The sequence below is a fragment of the Lathyrus oleraceus genome, chromosome 7 (assembly GCF_024323335.1).
Source record: "Lathyrus oleraceus cultivar Zhongwan6 chromosome 7, CAAS_Psat_ZW6_1.0, whole genome shotgun sequence".
Classification (NCBI taxonomy): Eukaryota; Viridiplantae; Streptophyta; class Magnoliopsida; order Fabales; family Fabaceae; genus Lathyrus; species Lathyrus oleraceus.
The window spans coordinates 109,273,196-109,293,937 of NC_066585.1; the positions used below are offsets into that span (position 1 = coordinate 109,273,196).

The 20,742-nt window shown below is 31.2% G+C and overlaps 1 protein-coding gene, 1 long non-coding RNA gene and 4 other non-coding genes across 13 annotated transcripts in view; 1 reads left to right on the top strand and 5 right to left on the bottom strand.

Moving 5' to 3' along the window:
* The window catches only part of LOC127108040 (uncharacterized), a 172,663-nt gene that overhangs the window by 103,669 nt on the left and 48,252 nt on the right, over positions 1 to 20,742 (top strand). For 3 of the 8 annotated variants that reach the window (XR_007795931.1, XR_007795940.1, XR_007795941.1), the window contains exon 1: positions 14,523 to 14,936. The exons of 1 other annotated variant lie outside the window; for it this stretch is intronic. The gene's annotated coding sequence lies outside the window, so the exon portion shown is untranslated. Of the gene's footprint in view, positions 1 to 14,522; positions 14,937 to 15,634; positions 15,688 to 15,830; positions 16,506 to 16,582; positions 17,175 to 20,742 lie in introns of those variants that run through there. 4 more of the 8 variants (XR_007795939.1, XR_007795928.1, XR_007795911.1 and 1 more) reach the window with 4 other exon arrangements.
* On the bottom strand, positions 110 to 860 carry LOC127108047 (uncharacterized). The gene is made up of 2 exons (XR_007795945.1): positions 727 to 860; positions 110 to 339 (listed from the first exon to the last, which is right to left on the bottom strand). It is a non-coding gene; the product is annotated as an uncharacterized LOC127108047 (long non-coding RNA).
* On the bottom strand, positions 12,148 to 12,343 carry LOC127109705 (U2 spliceosomal RNA). The gene has a single exon (XR_007796974.1). It is a non-coding gene; the product is annotated as a U2 spliceosomal RNA (small nuclear RNA).
* LOC127108963 (U1 spliceosomal RNA) lies at positions 14,127 to 14,287 on the bottom strand. The gene has a single exon (XR_007796456.1). It is a non-coding gene; the product is annotated as a U1 spliceosomal RNA (small nuclear RNA).
* Positions 17,312 to 17,498, bottom strand: LOC127109732 (U2 spliceosomal RNA). The gene has a single exon (XR_007796999.1). It is a non-coding gene; the product is annotated as a U2 spliceosomal RNA (small nuclear RNA).
* On the bottom strand, positions 18,925 to 19,081 carry LOC127109481 (U1 spliceosomal RNA). The gene has a single exon (XR_007796760.1). It is a non-coding gene; the product is annotated as a U1 spliceosomal RNA (small nuclear RNA).

A 20,742-nucleotide genomic window follows, 5' to 3' on the forward strand; every position in this document is an offset into this window, starting at 1 on the left:
CACCCCTAAAATAAACCATTGTGATAAAACAAACTATTCATTATTCGACTAATCATAATTAAAGCCTGTGTAGTCCATCAGATTGAGAAGAAAGTTAGGACCATTATCATAAAACAAACAGTGACAAATTAAATATGATCAGATGAAAGGGAGAGTAATACAATTTTATAAATTTCTTACATATAAGATAACATGAAGTTTTTGTAAAGTGTTTTTTTTAAAATTGACAGGACCATTCGATTGGGCACTGTAGTCAATCGATTGACATCAGCAAAATTTAGCTTTTTCTTCACAGAATCGTGAACCAATCGATTGGTTCTGCAACCAATCGATTGACACCTGCAAAATGTTCAAAAATACCTCTTATAAACACTCTTTCTTCCACATTTAACACCCCTAAACCATCCTAAATTATACGCATTCATGTATTCATATTTTCTAACATAGATTCATGAATTTTTGTCACTATTCAACAAGAATTAACATCAACCAAACACAACATCATGGTTCCAACACAACAACACAACATGGTACCAATCTCAATATGAATCAACACCAAGAATCATGAAACACTACCTATCATCATAATCAATCAACATAGCTCACACAAAATCATGTAGGAATCATGATATGAGATATAGAAGCATGAACACCAACAAATTTACAAAACCTAATCCCACTTCCATGAAGTTCTTTCCCCCAAGCTACAACTATCTAGGAACTTACCTTGATTCAAAAAGAGGATGATAAAATTGATGGAATAGAGATGATTTGGTGATGATGAGGATGAATATGGTGAAGAATCCATGAGCTTGTTCCTTTCTTCTTCCTTCCTTCTTCTTCTATTTCCCACTTTTCCCTTTTCTCTTTCTTTTCTTCTTTCTACTGACTAGTCTCTTATGTATCAAAAATATATCAAAAATACAATTATGTATTAATTAAAAAATATATTTAATTATGATTATTTTGAGTTTTGATCAATCTTGATTTTTGTATTTATTGAGTTTTTATCATAATTTTTTTTTTAATTATTGAGTTTTTTTATAACATTTTATTTATTTTTATTAATATTTATGAAACAAAATTGAAATTTCTAAATTTTGGGGCCTTCTAAATTTTGGGGCCCTGTGATGCAGCACTTGCTGCACATTGCACAGGGCCGACCCTGTGGAAAACCATATAAAATAAATAAATAGAGTAATATTGTCCTGTGATTTTGTGTAATTGATCATTTTCTTAAATAAAAATCACAAAATAAATCATTAATAGTAATTTTAATAAATTATTATTATTTATTTCAATTGTACTCTTTGATTAATATTTTTGTACACATTTTTATAATTATAATAAAAGTAAATAAATTAATATTTGATAAATATGTTATAAAAACATTATTTTTTATTTTATTCATATATTTTATTTTTTTAATCTACAAGAATTCTTTAACTAAAGTGTGTAATTCAATAGTTTTTTTCAATTAATAAATATTCAACTATAGATTTGGTTCATGTGATCTAGTAGACAGATAGGACCTAAGTCAGAAAATTGACTAACTACGACTTTATTAGTCACAAGTGAAAGTGAAGTCTTGTTGTAGTTCATGTGATCCATATATAAGATAGACTAGGGGTGTTCGCAATGTGATTTGGGCGGTTTTAACGATAAAGATCATCTGAATCGTAAGATAAAAAAGTATGCGGTTCGGTTTGGTTTGGTTGACTTTTAGAAACCTGACTAAACCAAATTAATGCGGTTTGGATGGTTCGGTTGGTTGGGTTTTTTACAATATTTTTATTGAGTCATACATACACCTATAGAGAACAACATAACTTTGTGTTTAGTCATTCATACATTATTAAATAACACCAAAACTCATCATATTGAGACAAAAAGTTCTAATTCAATATGCAAAAAATAAGATTAGACAAAAATGGAATAAAAAACATATATAAAATAGTAGCATAGAATAAAATCAAAGACATTATAATAAAAGATAAAAAAACATATGATATGTGAGATTAAGAGAAGATGAAAAAAAGGACATAAGAGATGGGAGATTGAGAAGAAAGGTGCCATAAAAACATAATTGGAAGAGAAAATAGTAAAATAAAAGATGAAAAGAAAGAACATAAGAGATGACATATTATAGTAGAATATGTGAGACATACATGACAAAGTAGATAAGAAGAATATACGATACTATTAGGAGAGATTTAAGAATGTTGAAATTGAAACTCTAAGTGCGAGTAAGAGAAAATCTTTTGTAATTCTAAGGTGCATACTAGGTTTGAGTTTTGGGTTGCATGTGAAGTTTCGGTTGTAACATAATGCGATTTGGTTTGCTTTAGTTTGGTTTGCAAAATACAAACTGCAAACAAAACCAAACTGCTAAAATAAACCATTGTGATAAAAACAAACTAGTCGGTGTTCGACTAATCGCAATTAAAGTCTTTGTAGTTCATTAGATTGAGAAGAAAGTTAAGACCATTATCATAAAACAAAATGTGACCAATTAAATATGATCAGATGAAAGCGGGAGTAATACAATTTTATAAATTTCTTACATATAAAATAATTGTTGAATAAATAATAAAATAAAAAATATTTAAAAATACATATCCAATATATTTAAAATATCTAAGGTGTTACAATATCATACTTATCAGAAACTATAAAAAAAATCTCAAAATGATTCATTATAGAATTATAAAAATAGGTTAAAAAATATAAATATATAAAATTTGGTGGGTAAAGGGAATTGAGAGAGATGTCAGTCTCAAACACTCTTGTTTCCATAAATTTATTCAAAGAGTTGAAAACAAAAATCAAATGTTTTCAGCTTAACAACAATACTTCCGTTAGTAGTTACTCAAAAACCCAAATTATTTTATTCAAGTAACCATTTTTCTGATGCTTTCTCAAAAACTCAATTTGTCATCTTCAAGTTTAGGGTATGTTTGAATTGATTTCTTTCCGTTGATATGTACTAGCGTATCCCGTGTTTCTATGTTGTTTTCATCTTTTTTTTACAAGCTCTCCCTAATAGTTTATAAAAATAGTTTATAATTTTAGGAAAATAGTTTAAATTTAATTTATTTCTTGTTATAGAGAATAGCTTATAACATAATTATTTTTATCAGAATCCTTTAATTAAATTGTTTATTACTCGCCTGTATATTTAAATAGGAAATAAAGGATACGTGACTTTATTCTTTTAAAGACAATAAACATGACAAAAACATAGCAACATGTTTTGGTTGCAATATGTTAATCAATATTTTGTACCTTTCCTACACTCACTTTATTCTCTTTTATAAGTAAAATTTGACTTTTACATTCATCGAATAATTAATGTATATAATTTATATATAATCTAAATAAATTATTTAATAAATGAACTTAAAATTATAAAATTTCTTATAGAAAAATAGAGGGAGTACTTTTGGTCAACTGCTACTTGATTGAATCCTTACATGCCTATGGCTGTAACACCGGCCACACATCATTTTTAGATTTCAGTGTTATAACTTAGTAAAACTAGTTGGGGAGTGCCGAGTATAAAGTAAGTCATTTAAAAAGTCATGTTCAAACTTAATATTATGTGGATAAGGAATCCTCCAATTATATCATTCCTACTTATTGCTGTAATTTTATTACTACTACGATTTATATTAGGTCCTGAAGTAATGATGGTGCAACGCGTCCACGTTGCATATTTTCGCTCACACATTTTTTGACTGTTTCAAAAAGGAAAAAAGAGGAAAAATAGGGGGTTCAATTACTAAGATCTTGAAGTGACGCTTAAGAGCGATTTTGGAGCTTTTGGAGACCATTGAAGCCATTTGAGAGTTTCTTCTTCAATAAATTTGTATGTCATTTGAATCTATACTATTGGTATTGATTTAGTTCAACATGAGTAGCTAGGTTTCTCATTGATGGCGCCACTGTTTATTATGGAACCAAAATTGATTGTAGAATTGATGGTTGCGATGGACAACAACAATCCTGAGCCTCAGATGCGAAGAAGGAGGGAATGACATGCAAAGTTAACACTCAAGTACTCAAGTTAGTATGTGAAGGAGAAAAGTGAGTGAAATTTGCATTTGAAATTGTAATAACAACCTGTTATTCTCTATGAGGGTGGTGCGGGGAGTCGTTAGTTGTATCCTGACCTTGTATCTCTTATACTCTTCCATATGGTAGTTTCTTTGGACTATGAACAATTTTAAGTGAATCAATGCTCACTTCTGATCGCCGGTCCATGACCATTCTGGTCAGCCTAGAACAAAAATGAATAGTAATTTTATGCTATTATTATTTAATTTTTTACGTCATTCATTAATAGTGAATTATATTTTTTTTATGGTCGAGTGAGGTGACTCAACTTGTACGTGTTAGTTGAATTAAATAAATGTGTTTTGCTGGTTTAAGGTTCAATATTTGACGACAGTATTTATTTATATATTAATTTAAATAAACAATTGATTTTATAAATCAACAGTTTTTCATAAAAAAATATTATTTTTTTTTCAAAAATATTTGTTCAATTAAAAATTAAAATTTAAAAAGGTGAAGTTTGCGAATGATTAATATTCTCCTATGTTTTCATATTATTGTCAATTGATAAAAATATTTGTCACAAGCTTGCATAGATTTGGAAATATTTTTTTGTAAAGATTCAAAAAGGTGATATGGAAAACTATATAAAATAAATAAATAAATTAATAATGAATTGTTATTTTGTGTAATTGATCATTTTCTTAAATAAAAAATCTCAAAATAAATCTTTAATTGTAAATTTATTATATTATTATTATTTCTTTAAGTGGTACTCTTTGATTAATATTTCTTTACACATTTTTATAATTATAATAAAAGTAAATAAATCAATATTTGATAAATATGTTATAAAAAACATAATTTTTTATTTTATTCATATATTTCATTTTTTTAATTTATAAGAATTATTTAACTAAAGAGTGTAACTCGATATATTTTTTTCATTTAATAGATATTCTACTATAGATTTGGTTCATTATGATCTAAGAGAAAGATAGGATATAAGTCAAAAAAATTAATTAACTATGATTTTATTAGTCACAAGTGAAGTCTTGTTGTACTTCATCTGATCCTTATATAAGATAGACTATCACAAGAAGTTAGGACCATTATCATAAAATAAACCCTGACAAATTGAATATCATCAATTGAAAGGGGGAGTAAGTAACCGTTGAATAAATAATAAATTAAAAAATATTTAAAAATACATATTTAATATATTTAAAATGTTTAAGGTGTTACAATATTATACTTAAAAATTATTTATCAAAAAATCTAAAAAAAATCTAAAATAAATTGTTATAGAATTGTAAAAATAGATTTAAAAATCTAAATATATAAAATTTGGTGGGTAAAGAGAACTGAGAGAGTTGTTAGTCTCAGTCGCTCTTGTTTCCACAAATTTATTCAAAGAGCTAAAAACAAAAATCAAATGTGTTTAGCTTCGCACTCCCACTAGTAGTTACTCCAAAACCAAAAATTTCAAAACTATTCCTTTTCGTGGTTAAAGCTTCATTTGATGTTGGGTCAGGTGGTTGTTTGGTATATCTTTGCGATCAATAGTAGCATATCATCTTCAAACTTAGAGTATGTTTGAATTGATTTATCTCAGTTTAACTATTTGATATGTACTAGCATATTTTGTGTTTATATGTTATTTTCAGCTTTTCTTTTACATGTTATCCATCACAGTTTATAAAATAGCTTATAGTTTTATGAAAATAGTTTAAATTTAGTTTATCTCTTATTATAGAGAATAGCTTATAACACAAGCATTTTTATGAGAATCCCTTAATTAAATTGTTTATCTATACATGAACTTATTTGGCCAAGATTGAGCTTATGATTCCGAAGTTTTATATTGCATTAATATTTTTTACAAGAATCGCCTATTTAAATATATGTGACTTTAGTACTTTGAGATTAATGATATCATATCATGCTCAAAGCAAGTTCTTACAAGTAGCACTACTTTTAATAATGCATTATAAGCTTTTCAAATAATCCATTTAACTACTTAAATGACTTTTCACCTACACTAATGGCTAAATATTCACATTCATTATAATGATCATAAATCTCAAGATTTTGAATATGACTTTGATACACTTTTGGTCTATATTGTTTGAGATATGACTGAATCAATATGTTCAACATTGTCGTATCCCAAAATTTGTCCTCCCCTTTTCACTTTTCATCTGACCCATGACTTAAGATTCATCTTCATTCATATGCATCATGTATTCACATTAACACAATCTCATAGATTCAAAGTTGGTGGTAATTAAAACTAGGGTTTTACCTGAGTATTGGAGTGTGGTTCATCATATGGGAGAAAATCCTACTCCTTGAGGTATTGGCTTAAAGTGGGATCATGGTGTCTCTTTGTACCTAAACCCTAATTTTAGGAGGTCATTGGGTTTGGGCTTGTTGTTTGAGTTATGATGTTTTGTTTTAGCTTGCAACCCTAATTTTCTGGGTCCATGTCGTTGATGGTTCTTTGATTGTTAATCTGATCATCCTAGTCCATTTTGCTTGACATTTGTGATTCAATGATGATGCTTGCTTTACCACTTTGGAAATCATGACTTATCTATTGACTTTGAAACCCTAGTTTTTAGGGAGCATTTTCTTGAGTGTGCTTTGGGAGCCTCGGTGTTTGTTTATTTGTCCTTATACATATGATTGGTCTGGTAGACTTAAACCCTACTAGTCAATAGTGGTTGATGGTAGTTTTATTCATGGTTAATTACTTAATTTCTTATAGTGCATTCACTAATTCATGGTGCATAGTTTCCATGTTCCATTGATTTATTGTTGAATACGGTCATTGATTCGGGATACACTGGACCAAGTTTCTTTGTCCCCATACAAGCCCATGGTTCAACCAAATATCTTGGATTCAAACTTGATTCTTGAAAGTAGGACATCATTTTTCATTTTTATTCAAATCATTCATTACACTTCATTCAAAATTGTCCATACACATTCCAATTCAAATCAATGGCATTCAAACATTCATTTTAATTTCCCAAATGATATTCAATACCATTCAAAAACTTTTCATTTATTAACACGTTCATGTTCAAATTTATTACACCTTCAAAGTTCCATAATTTCCCATTAATCTACATTTCAGACAACATTCAATTACACTTCATTACAAATATTAAATTTCCATTACAATTATGAATAATCCAACATTTCCAAATGTACACTCAAATCCATTTCCAAATTCACAAAATTACATTCGATAAGATCATTTCAAATTGATCTTCAAGTCTATTCCATTCTTCAAGCTTGATTCCACTTTTCCAAATTAAACCTTGCACTATTCCAATTTCAAATTAACAATCAAAATCCATAACAAAATCAACTGACTTTTCATATCAATTTCTATCACATGGTTCCACTTTCGTATATAGCAATTTCACGTTAAGTTTAACTTCTAGCAGTAGCAAAAACTAACACATACACTTCCTAACAACCTCGACACTGATATACCAAGCCATGTGCAAGCTTACTAAGGCATAAACTTACCACATCCTGCTGCAGCTAAGGCCTTGTTTGACCATCACCATAATGCCCTCCGACATCGAACGATCACCACCTGCAGCAACAAAATCCTCTCAAAATGTTCAGAGCAGCCCGTATAAAACGTGACAAATTGGAGCTAGAAGCTCATCTCAGCATGACCGACAATTTGTAATTAAATTAACAGCTAAAACAAATGGAATAAATAGTTAATTAACAACCAGTTAACAAAGACCATCTCGCACGAGGGGGTTCAATTCACATGAGCGGGTACCATATAATTCCAATAGTTCATTGGCAGAATTACAAATCAGTTTCAAATTTAATGTAAAATTTAAGGTATGTCAGTCTTTTGGATTCTATGAGGGATCCCTTTCCTCCCTAGCGATTTTCCTTGCTTTGGTTTTCTTGGATATATTGACTCAATTTTTTTTATCAATTTCTTGATGGTGTCTTTGAGATGAATGCAATCGTTTATGTTTTATGTCCATAAATTTTGATTAGGTACCTATATCTTTAAATAAATTTTAATTGATTTTAAAATAAACTATTATAAAAAAGTGACATAAAATTTAATAAACTAATGGTACTGAAATATAATTTTATAATATTCTCATAATTTAGACAAAAAATTAATATAGTAATACACTCCTACAATCCTATGCCTAACTTATTAGTACTAAACAAAAATTTAATCAATTACCACCCCATTAATAAGATAATACAAATCATTAAATAATTAGCTTAAAAATAAATAATATAAATTAATTAAAAATCACCTAAAAAATATAAAAATTTCCCGGGTAAAGATGAAGCTCTTTTCTTCCAGAAACCTTTTTTCTGTTATAGTTTCTCAAAAACCCATTTCTGAAAATCAAAAGCATTTCTTTTTGTGGTTAAAGCTTCATCTGAAGCATCGAAAGATGAAGAGTATGAGGTAGGGATGTTGTAACTTATATCGTCTTCAACATAGTTATTTGAATTAAAGGCTTAGGGTTTCTTTGGATTCTATTTGAATATGACTGTTTCGAAGGGTTTATGGAAACTATATATATCACATTTTCACAAGTTGTTTTCAGCTGATTTCGACACACTCTCCATCATAGCCTATTAATTAGCTAATAATTTCGATAATAACTGTTTGATTTTAGTTTACTTTTTGTTATAGAGAATAGCTTATACATAAGCATTTTATGATAAAGGTCTTGATTAAGTTGTTTATCCAAATAAGGCCTTATTTGATCAAGGTTGAGCTTATGATTGTGGTCACTACTGCATTTCCATGTGGGGTTACAACCGTTTTCATTCTTCAATCTTGTAAGGAAAAGAGAATTGAATGAGCGTTGGGAAAATGATTTGAGAGAAGGCTTACGACTATACAAGTAAGACTCCCCCGACTCAGAAAATCGTTTTCTTTCTGCCCTTAACAGTTTTCCTTCATTTATCTTATCCATGGCAATTCAGAATTGAAGTATTTTGTTTAATCTGCTATAGAGATTAAGTACTGTTATTTCACATATAACATTATTGGGCATTCTACGAGATTTGGTTTGCAACATATAATCATGTAAACATACAAAAACCATAATGTTGTGCTGGATTAAGTAAATATTTAATATTTTCCCTTTATTATTCAATTGCATATTAAAATAAGAAATAAAGGATTGGTGATTTTGTTCTTGTAACGACAAGATAGACATGACATTTTTATATGAAATTGTAATCTGCAACACCTAGTTTGAGGCAAAAAAAAGCTTTAATTTCAAAGCATCCAATTTGCCAGGACTATATCTAGATTAGAATGACAAGAATTAATGGTATCTTCCTGATAATCCTAATGTACGTTACTTTCCTGTTTAAATTCCTAAGGAATGTGAAGTACGAGGAAGCATTAGAGAAATTTGAGTCAGTTTTGGGAACAAAATTAGAGCCTAATGAAGCAGCAGTGGCAGGTAATAATGTTGCTTGTTGTTACTCTCAAGCTGGCAGTGTTTTTGTTGGTCTTTTCGTCACTTACCTAATTCCTTTGATTCTTACTTCATTTTAACATACTATGGCCATATCAGGTTTTGAACTCCCACGCTGCAAACAATGTTCCCACATCCACAATTGCCATGGTGCAACAACAACAACATCAAGTTGCACAGATGTATCCACAAGTTCATCTTTCACATTATGCTAATCGTATGCCCCTATCGTCAGTTTCTATCTACAGTCTATGTACCGCACATGACTGTGCCGGGATACTCAAACAGTGCTCCCTATCCTCATCCTACGAATGGAAACTATGTATTGATGCCTAGAGGCGGTTCCCATCTTAATGCCAATAACCTTAAATACGGAGTTCAATAGTTCAAACCTGTTCCTGCTGGAAATCCTACAGGATTTGGAAACTTTGCTAACCCAGCAGGGTATGCCATGTTAGCTCCTGGCGTGGTTGGTGGTGCGTCGAGTCTAGAAGATTCATCTCGAGTCAAATACAAAGATAATCTCTATGTCCCAAATCTTCAGGTATTTTACGACATTTACAAATTGTATGTACTGCATTCCGGTCATTGGTTTTGGATCATTTTTTTGAGTGTCCAGTAATTCCTTTATATATGTAGATTAAATCCCTCAACCACATCTTTTCAATGATTAGTGTTATAACATGTCAAAAGTAGTTGGGGAGTGCCGAGTACAAAGTAAGCCATTTGAGAAACCTTTTCAACCGCATCTTTCAATGATTAGTTTTATAACATGTTCCATCTTAATAGTATGTACTATACAAATTTATATCCTTTAAGTCCCACATTGGCTACAATATTACACATGCAAGTGTTTATAAATGTCTGACATGCTAGTTTGTTTGCCGAGCTGAGTAGCGCCAGCTTGTGACCCATGTGGGGGCACCAAGGTGATGGAACATGGCTAAGGCTTAATAGGTTGGTCTGGTGGTTGCACCATGTTGGCCTGCCCGCTCCAAGTTGCGAGTTGACCCATGGGACTTGTGCGAAGGCACGGGTATTATGTGTCTTAGACAGGAGGGTACAGCGTGAGGCTGGTTTCACAGAGCAACGAACACTTCCTACTCCTGACAGTGGAGGGATCACGGGCCACTGCTTCCTCAGTCCACAACATCTGTCGAGCCTAGCCTCTGGACCATTACTTTTTTGGTTCTATGGAGGCCTAATTTGGATGTTTGGGATTGACTGAATCGAAATGTTCAACATCCACAGTGCTGTTTTTGTTGGAAATAAAGTTTCATGTGTTGATAAAATTCCAAAAATTTCAATAAATTCTGATTTGAATATTTTTGGTTCTATGGAGGGATCACGGGCCACTGCTTCCTCAGTCCACAACATCTGTCGAGCCTAGCCTCTGGACCATTACTTTTTTGGTTCTATGGAGGCCTAATTTGGATGTTTGAGATTGACTGAATCGAAATGTTCAACATCCACAGTGCTGTTTTTGTTGGAAATAAAGGTTCATGTGTTGAGAAAATTCCAAAAATTTCAATAAATTCTGATTTGAATATTTGTGATAAAGATCATGGTCATTGAAGAATTCTCTTTGGTTATAAATATGTAAGGTTGTTGGTTGTTGTTATCCTCATCGTCGTGGTTTTGATGCGTAGAAACTTTAGGATTCGAAGAGCAAACAAGTTACAAAAATGTCAAAAGGAACTAAAAAACAAACAACATCTTTTCACCAAGTGGATACTGATGCTAATGTAATAGTCATTTGGATGAAGATTGCATTGGGAGGTGCAACTGGGATTTGCTATTTGCACCATGAATGTTCTCCACCTGTTATTCATAGCAGCATCTTGTTTGATGAAGATTGTGAGGCAAAAATTGTCACACATGGTTATATTGCTCCAGGTATGTTTTGATAATGCTTTCAATAAGAAATTTCAGTAAACTGTTTTTAGTTTTAAAAATATCTCATGTTTTATTTATATAATCATTATTTGTGACATCTTATTATAAGCATTTGTGGATTCAAACCCCTTGTAATAAGGAAATCCCTCATCTCACCCAGTCATACAAAATTGTAGAATTAATTATCAGATGGTATGCATTTAGATTTTGTAATCGAATCTGTTATACAAGGTTGGATGTGAGGCATCGGATCTTGATCATATGCTCCAAGATGCATGACTCTGTCCATTGTGCGATTTCATATTTACAAGAAATACAAATCCAAAATTGCAATTTCATATTTGCAAGAACTACAAATCCAAAATTGCATTCTGGAACTACAAATGCAGCATAAAAGTATTGAGGTATCTACAACATTGTATTGGTTGTATTTCTCAAGTCACGTGCTTTTTATTGGCTTGGGATCCGTTTCCTTATTTTCACAGAGTACTTTTTGGATTCAATTGGGATTTGTATGTCTAGCCTTGGAACTTCTAAAAAATGTGTATGTTTTAACTTAAATTTCTTTGATTTAAAATCATCATGATCCTTAATTTACATAATACTACATCGTAAGATATTATCCAATATACAATATAGTAAAAGTATAACAGTTAGGAGAAATGAAGAACATAAATTTGAACTAGGTTTGGTGGGGTGTGCCAAGCCAATGCAATAGTGCAATACAAAGGTGACACACAAGAGACCCAATAGCAAGCTATTGTAGTGTACTCTCCCCCTCAAGAAATAAATTTAATATCGTGTGAGTCAATGACTCACATATCAGATATTAAACTGATAAGAACAGATACTACACTTGATCTTAGCCAAAAGGCCGAGAAAGGTATGAGTTGAAAGACATGCTTATTATGTCTTTTATATCTGTCATAGTTTCTTCTTCTTTGCTAACTTGGTGATGTGGGACATTAATACAATAATTAGAAGTCTACTAGTGTTCTTGTCAACACAAGTATGATGTAGCTTGCTCTTATGTAACATTAATTAAACCAAGAGGGAGATTCTATACTTCAAATTTATTTTCTGCTCAAATTGATTTCATATATGCAAAGTTGACTGAATCCAGTGTTTTTTGAAATGCTATAAACAAAACCCATTTGTTCATAATTATGAAATACATCAAGACAACCAAGGAAGCTAAATGCATATACACAGAAACAACCTTGGGTGTAAGCCTTTCTTAAGAGGGCCCATGGAGCCAAAAATTCAGTTAGTGATTAGACATCAAGACATTGACATTTTAGAGCAAGTTCTGCCATTGTTGAAAAATATTGACAGCAAAAACTACATTTTTATTAGTTTGATGACTTATAATGTTTCATTTTGTAGTACCGTGCTTAACAAAGGTTTTAGTGTGGAAAGATGCTTCTTTAAATGTTACCTGCCAATTCTTCTCCTTTTTTTTGTTGAATTGTTAGTTCGGTTGAAAACTATTTTTTATATAAAAATGAGAGTTACTTTTTGTGGCAGAAGAATCAAATTATTACAGCTTTAATTAACCAAAGTGTTAATTTTTTATTCAACTTGCACTGAATAACAACTTCATTGGTAAACTTTATTTAGCTATCTGTTTTTTAGCAGGTTTGTATCCCTTAGTGTTGAGGGACTCTTAGAGTTCCCGGGTAAAAGGAGTAGCAAATTGATAGAGTTGTCACTGACTCTTTTTATTCTTGTAAAGACAAGACGGACATGGCAATTTTATATGTAGTTTTAATTTGCAATGTTTGTTTGAGACAGAAAAGGCTATAATTGCGAAGCATCCAATTTTTTAGGAGTATATCTAGATGGATTGAATGAATTAATGATATCTTCCTGATAATCCTAATGTCCATTACTTGTTTAAATTCCTAAGGAATGCTAAGTACGAGAAAGCATTATAGAAATCTGAGTCAGTTTTGGGAACAAAACCAGAGCTTGATGAAGCAGCAGTGGCAAGTTATAATGTGACTTGTTGTCACTCTAAGCTAAACCAGGTATATATGGTTGTTTACTTTACAAATTGTAAGTGCTGCATTCCATTACTCTGTCATTGGTTTTGGATCATTTTTTTAGGGTATTTAGTCTGTGTATAACTTTTTGAATAGATTAAATCACTCTCTATATATGTGGATTAAATCCCTCAACCGCATGTTTTCAATGATTAATGTTATAACATGTCAAAAATAGTTGGGGAGTGTTGAGTTCAAAGTAAGCCATTTAAAGAACCATGTTCCATCTTAATATTATACAAATTTATATCCATTAAGTCACACATTGGCCAGAATATCCATTTAGACCCATATGGGAGCACCAAGGTGATGTGACCCATATGGGATAAGGCTTGACAATTTAGGATTGTGGCTGCACCATCCTGGCCGTGGAAGGATCAGACGTCTACTGAGCCTGCCAATATATCCCACTTTGCCTTTAACACATTACGAGCAACTACATCTCCCGAATTAAAATCTGCAACACAAACGTGACAGAACATGGCAGATTGGTTTGGTGGAGGCACCATCCTGGACTGTCACTTCTAAATTGAAAATAAACTTAGATTGATATGAAATATAAGAGATTACAATCTATATAATTATATAAGGAGAAATTATTCCTCAAAATTTGATATTAGAATAAGAGAGGGCCGCGCGAACGCAGGCCCCCACTGCAACAAATTATGATGTAGGTTCCACCACTTGGGTAGACCTTAGGATAGCACCCCTCCTAAGTGCAATGGAGGTTACTCTCCTAGGCCATGGTCCTTCAAGATCAACCATTGACCCCATCCAGGTAAGTATGTTGCAATGTCGGTATTCAAGTTATTTTATACTCTTGCTTCTCTCAATACCTTTCATATTCTTTCGATGTGGGACTCAACTACTATTAGTAGTTAGCAATGTACTTCCCACTCTATTTACTACTGCTTTTTTTTTCTCCACTTGAAACCGACCAAATTCAAGCATTACAGGTTCACTTTGGCTCTTATTATTGGATTGGATTTTTCGTTCCTTCTTACTTTTAGTTGAATCGAAAATTGGTATTTGCAATGAATTTTAACTTCCCTATTCATGTGTTTCATATTGAGAGCTTTCATCAGCCGAATGAATACTAACTACCTTATTCTACTCCACTACATTATCATCAAACTATGTAAAACATTAACTCCGACTCCGACTTGTGTTGAAGTTGGTTTTTCGGTTGCGTATCATGTTTTGTCAGATGGTGCTGATGATTTCACCAAAGCAACTACAGTAAAAAATTAGTTAATAACTTTATTAAAGAAAGTGATTAATTTAAGGTGTGATCTTAGTACTTGGAATGCAGAAAGTGGGATTTAGCTTTGCTTTCTATACAGTGTCTCGGTAACTAAAGTTGGGGCGGAGCAAGCAGAAAGATGCAAAGCTATCTTGGAACCAATGTCTTGTCAGTCCAATAGTTTCTGCCAAGGTTAGGCACTGCTGCAAATTTAATTCTTAAGGTTGCTAATGCTATTAATTATAATCAATTTATTTAAATGGCTGGGGGGTGTTTGACGTAGCAAACACCTTAAATTATAATGTAAAGAAAGGGAAAGCCATTGGTTAACAATAAAGTATTTTCAATAAAGTAGAGAGAATTGTGTAGCTCAATATGTTTGTGTTAAGACTTAAAAGAGTTACAAGACCCATGTTCAAAATTGGGTGTTGGATAAAATACAAAGATAACTACATTTGTTTATCTACAAAATAATAATTAGTATCCGAGAGATTTAAGAAGCACTTTCAATCTGTTATTAAAAATGTTTGATGAATCAATGTCATCAAATCATTTCTTTGTGTTGGCACAAGAAAGCATACATTTTAGCTGAAAGTATGATTCTGTCACATTTATTTTTGTAGTTGCGTTTCATTTTTTACAAAATGCCCACGAAATGATAATTTATGAATATTCTCCATATACTGATTGAATGATAATTTATGGGGTTGGAATTGGTCATGTTGGAATTTTGTAGAAAGTCTTTGATGTATTTGTATTGTTACAGATTGATGGTGCTAAAAGGGTTGGTTATGAAAAAGTTGAATTGGACCTATAAATACTACTTTACTCTTTGGGAATCATCATACCCTTGAAGCCTATCTTATACTAAAGTTTTATTGATCTTGCAGACATCTGATCAAAGTAGGTTTCTAGGGTACGAGAAAGCATACATTTTAGCTGAGTATGATTCTGTCACATTGATTTTTGCAGTAGTGTTTCATTTTTTACCAATTGTGGATGAATGATATTTTATGAATATTCTTCATATATTGATTTAATGATAATTTATTGGATTGGCGTTGCTCATGTTGGCTTTTTTTGTAGAAAGTCTTTGATGTATTTGTATTGTGATGGAGAGTGATGGTGCCAAAAGGTTAGTTATGAAAAACTTGAAGCATATTTTATCCTATAGTTTTATTGATTCCAAATCGACTGAACCTTTGTAATGACTAGTTAAATGACATAAAACTTGGTCAAGCTATTTGTAGTGGACTCTCCTTTATGAGAATCCCTTAATTAAGTTGTTTATTATACATGAGCTTATTTGGTCAAGATTGAGCTTATGATTCTGGAGTTTTATATAGCATTAATATTATTTTACAAGAATCGCCTCTTTGAATTAATGTGACTTTAGTACTTTGAGATTAATGCATTATAAGCTTTTCAAATAATCCATTTAGCTACTTAAATGACTTTTCATATACTATCATGACTAATGGCTAATAATCACATTCATTATAATGATCATTAATCTCAACATTTTGAATTTGACTTTGATACACTTTTGGTCCGTATTGTTTGAGATATGACTGAATCAATATGTTCAACATCGACACTTTTCTTTTTGTTGGAAACAAAGGTTCATGTGTTGAGAAAATCCCAACATCTGTAGTGCTAATTTTGGGACCGAAGTTTGGCCAACTGCGGAACATGTAAGAACAATGTACACAATTTGTCAATAAATGGGCCCGTGATTCATGAGAATGCAGAAAAGATATGGTTAGTTTATTTTGTAATTTGTATGCATTTTAGCAATTATCCCTGATTCGCGAACCTTGGTTTCCATTTTTTCACAGGAAAGATAGAAATTAGTGGTGAGTTCACTGATAGGAGATCATCCGAGCTGAGAGTGAACTTTGGTGTAGTAAGTTACAAAGTCAGCAAAATTCAAGGAAGTCTCATCATATTTAAACTACAAAATTCTAATTCTTAAATTTTCAATCCCTTTTTTATATAAGATATTTTATTTTCTAATGAAATATCTCACTACTGTATTTCCATGTGGGGTTACAACTGTGTTGGTTCCTTAATCTTGTAAAAAAATTCCAGATGCAAGACTACCTTGGTAAAAAGAATTGAAAGATCGCCGGGAAAATGATTTGAGAGAAGGCTTACGACTACACAAGTAATACTCCCCTGACTCAGAAAATCATTGTCTTTTTGTCCTTATTACATTTTTTTAACCGTTTTAATACTCCCCTGACTCAGAAAATCATTGTCTTTTTGTCCTTATTACATTTTTTTAACCGTTTTCCTTCATTTTCTTCATTCATTCATTTTATGAAATTTGGTTTGCAACATATAAACACATATACAAAAACTATAATGTTGTGCTGAATTAAATAAATATTTCCTTATTTAAAAAATAGAGATAACTTTACTCATTTAGAAGGGACTCAAACTTTATAATAAAGAAAAGAGATTTTATTACCAAGATGTACATACTTATGTAAATTAAAATATAAATAAATTAGCAAGTAATTTAGAATATTGAACTAGGTTTGGTGGGGGGAACTAGGTTTGGTGGGGTGTGCCATGCTATTGCTAAAGTGCAACGCTTGCTTGAGAGACCCAATAGCAAGCTATTGAAGTGGACTCTCCCCCTCAAGAAATAAATTTAATATCGTGTGGACCATTGGCCCACATATCAGATATTAAACTGATAAGAACAGATACTACACTTGATCTTAGCCAAAAGGCCGAGAAAGGTATGAGTTTAAATGCATGTTTGTTTTGTGCTTTATATTTGACATGTATTATATTTCTTCCTTCACTAACCGAGGCGGGACTCTTATGCAGCAACTTGGAGACTACATTTCCCTCTCCTTAACTTAGAAAGGCATTAAGTCTCATGATTGCATACTTGCTAACATCTCAGAACACAAGCTGAGGATATCTATGCTCTCATTTCCTTCCTCTTCATTCTAAATATTTTCACTTAGTAATTAAACATCAAGACATTATTCACATATGACAACCAAATTTTCTATACTAGTGTTCTTAAATGGTAGTTCGGTTGAAGTGAAACCATTTTTATGTCCACGTGTTTATCATTTATTCAAACAAAATAATTTCTAACAATCTCTAGGGGCTGGTGATTTTATTTTTGCGAATTTTCTGTTTAACATGCTCTGTCTGCTGCAATGGTTGGTGAAGTTTTCATATAATGATGAATTTTGAAAATGACTTTGGTACACTTTGAGGTTGTATGATCAAGTTATAGTCATGTGTACATTACATGAGGTGTCATTTTGTATATATAAACTTCAAAATCCTTTTTTGAAAAGTAAAATAGTGTACTTTTGTTTGATCCATACTGATTAAGTCCACCATATTTTGGGACTGAAACAAAATTCTTGATATATGATAATAAATTCTGATGCAAAACTGTCTTAAGGAAAAAACAATTGACAGAGCATCAGGATAATGATTTGAAAGAAGGCTTACTATTATACAAGTAAAACTACGAGACTCAAAATTGTTTTCTCTGTCCTTTTTTCATTTTTATGAATAGTTTTTCATTTATGAGTGGAAATATATTCTTTAATATGCAACATATATTAAGTGAAATTTCTTCTCTAGAATTGTTATTTCACATATATGATTATTGTGCATTTTAGGAAATTTAGTTTTGCATTTCCAACTTATAAACATGCATACATACAAAAATCATTGTGCTAGATTCAGTTAATCTTTTCCTTTTTTGCTTAATTGCTTATTAAAATAAGGATTATAGGATTTGTGACTTTGTCCTAGTAAATACAAGATATTATGCATGACAGAAACAAGACATTTTCCATAAATAATTTGCAACACCTAGTTTGAGAGGAAAAAATACTTCAATTGCAAAGATAAATAAATTGATGGTATCTTCCTGATAATCTCATAGTAGTCCATTATATTCCTGGAATAAATGGAGAAGGAATGCTAAGTACTAACAAGGAAGCATAAGAAAAAATTGAGTCTGTTTGAAGAACAAAAACAGAACCTGACAAAGCAGTGCTTGTTGTTTTCTAAGCTAAACCAGGTATATATGTATGTTCACGCATTTCATCATTTTTTTAGTGTATTTAGTCTTCGTATAACTTTCTAAATACATTTATTCCTTACATTTAACTCTTTTATATGTGTTTGGCTATTTCACCATCTCCTAAAACATGTAGAAATCAAAAGAAACTACAAAGTTCCACCACTTGGGTATACCTTAGGATAGCACCCTTCCTAAGTGCAATGAAGGTCACTCTCCTAGGCCACGGTCCTTCATGATCAACCATTTACCACATCCAGGTAAGTATGTTGCAAGGATGGTATTCAAGTTCTTTAATACTCTTTCTTATCCTAATACCTTTCACCTTCTTTCGATGTGGGATTCAACTACCAGTAGGCAATGTATTTCCCAATTTATGTAAAATTGATCGACAAAAGGTTGCACACTGATATTGATTGTTACGTGGAGTCAGAGATAGCAGAACACATGTTGACTAACTATGACTTTATTAGTCACAAGTGAAAGTGAAGTCTTGTTGTAGTTCATGTGATTCATATATAAGATAGACTAGGGGTGTTCGCAATGTGATTTGGGCGGTTTTAACGATAAAGATCATCTGAATCGTAAGATAAAAAAGTATGCGGTTCGGTTTGGTTTGGTTGACTTTTAGAAACCTGACCAAACCAAATTAATGCGGTTTGGATGGTTCGGTTGGTTGGGTTTTTTACAATATTTTTATTGAGTCATACATACACCTATAGAGAACAGCATAACTTTGTGTTTAGTCATTCATACATTATTAAATAACATCAAAACTCATCATATTGAGACAAAAAGTTCTAATTCAATATGCAAAAAATAAGATTAGACAAAAATGGAATAAAAAACATATATAAAATAGTAGCATAGAATAAAATCAAAGACATTATAATAAAAGATAAAAAAAAACATATGAGATATGAGATTAAGAGAAGATGAAAGAAAGGACATAAGAGATGGGAGATTGAGAAGAAAGGTGCCATAAAAACATAATTGGAAGAGAAAATAGTAAAATAAAAGATGAAAAGAAAGAACATAAGAGATGACATATTATAGTAGAATATGTGAGACATACATGACAAAGTAGATAAGAAGAATATACGATACTATTAGGAGAGATTTAAGAATGTTGAAATTGAAACTCTAAGTGCGAGTAAGAGAAAATCTTTTGTAATTCTAAGGTGCATACTAGGTTTGAGTTTCGGGTTGCATGTGAAGTTTGGGTTGTAACATAATGCGATTTGGTTTGCTTTAGTTTAGTTTGCAAAATACAAACTGCAAACAAAACCAAACCGCTAAAATAAACCATTGTGATAAAAACAAACTAGTCGGTGTTCGACTAATCGCAATTAAAGTCTTTGTAGTTCATTAGATTGAGAAGAAAGTTAAGACCATTATCATAAAACAAAAGGTGACCAATTAAATATGATCAGATGAAAGCGGGAGTAATACAATTTTATAAATTTCTTACATATAAAATAATTGTTGAATAAATAATAAATTAAAAAATATTTAAAAATACATATCCAATATATTTAAAATATCTAAGGTGTTACAATATTATACTTATCAGAAACTATAAAAAAAATCTCAAAATGATTCATTATAGAATTATAAAAATAGGTTTAAAAATATAAATATATAAAATTTGGTGGATAAAGGGAATTGAGAGAGCTGTCAGTCTCAAACACTCTTGTTTCCATAAATTTATTCAAAGAGTTGAAAATAAAAATCAAATGTTTTCAGCTTAACAACAATACTTCCGTTAGTAGTTACTCAAAAACCCAAATTATTTTATTCAAGTAACCCTTTTTCTTATACTTTCTCAAAAACTCAATTTGTATGTTTGAATTGATTTCTTTCAGTTGATATGTACTAGCGTATCCTGTGTTTCTATGTTGTTTTCATCTTTTTTTTACATGCTCTCCC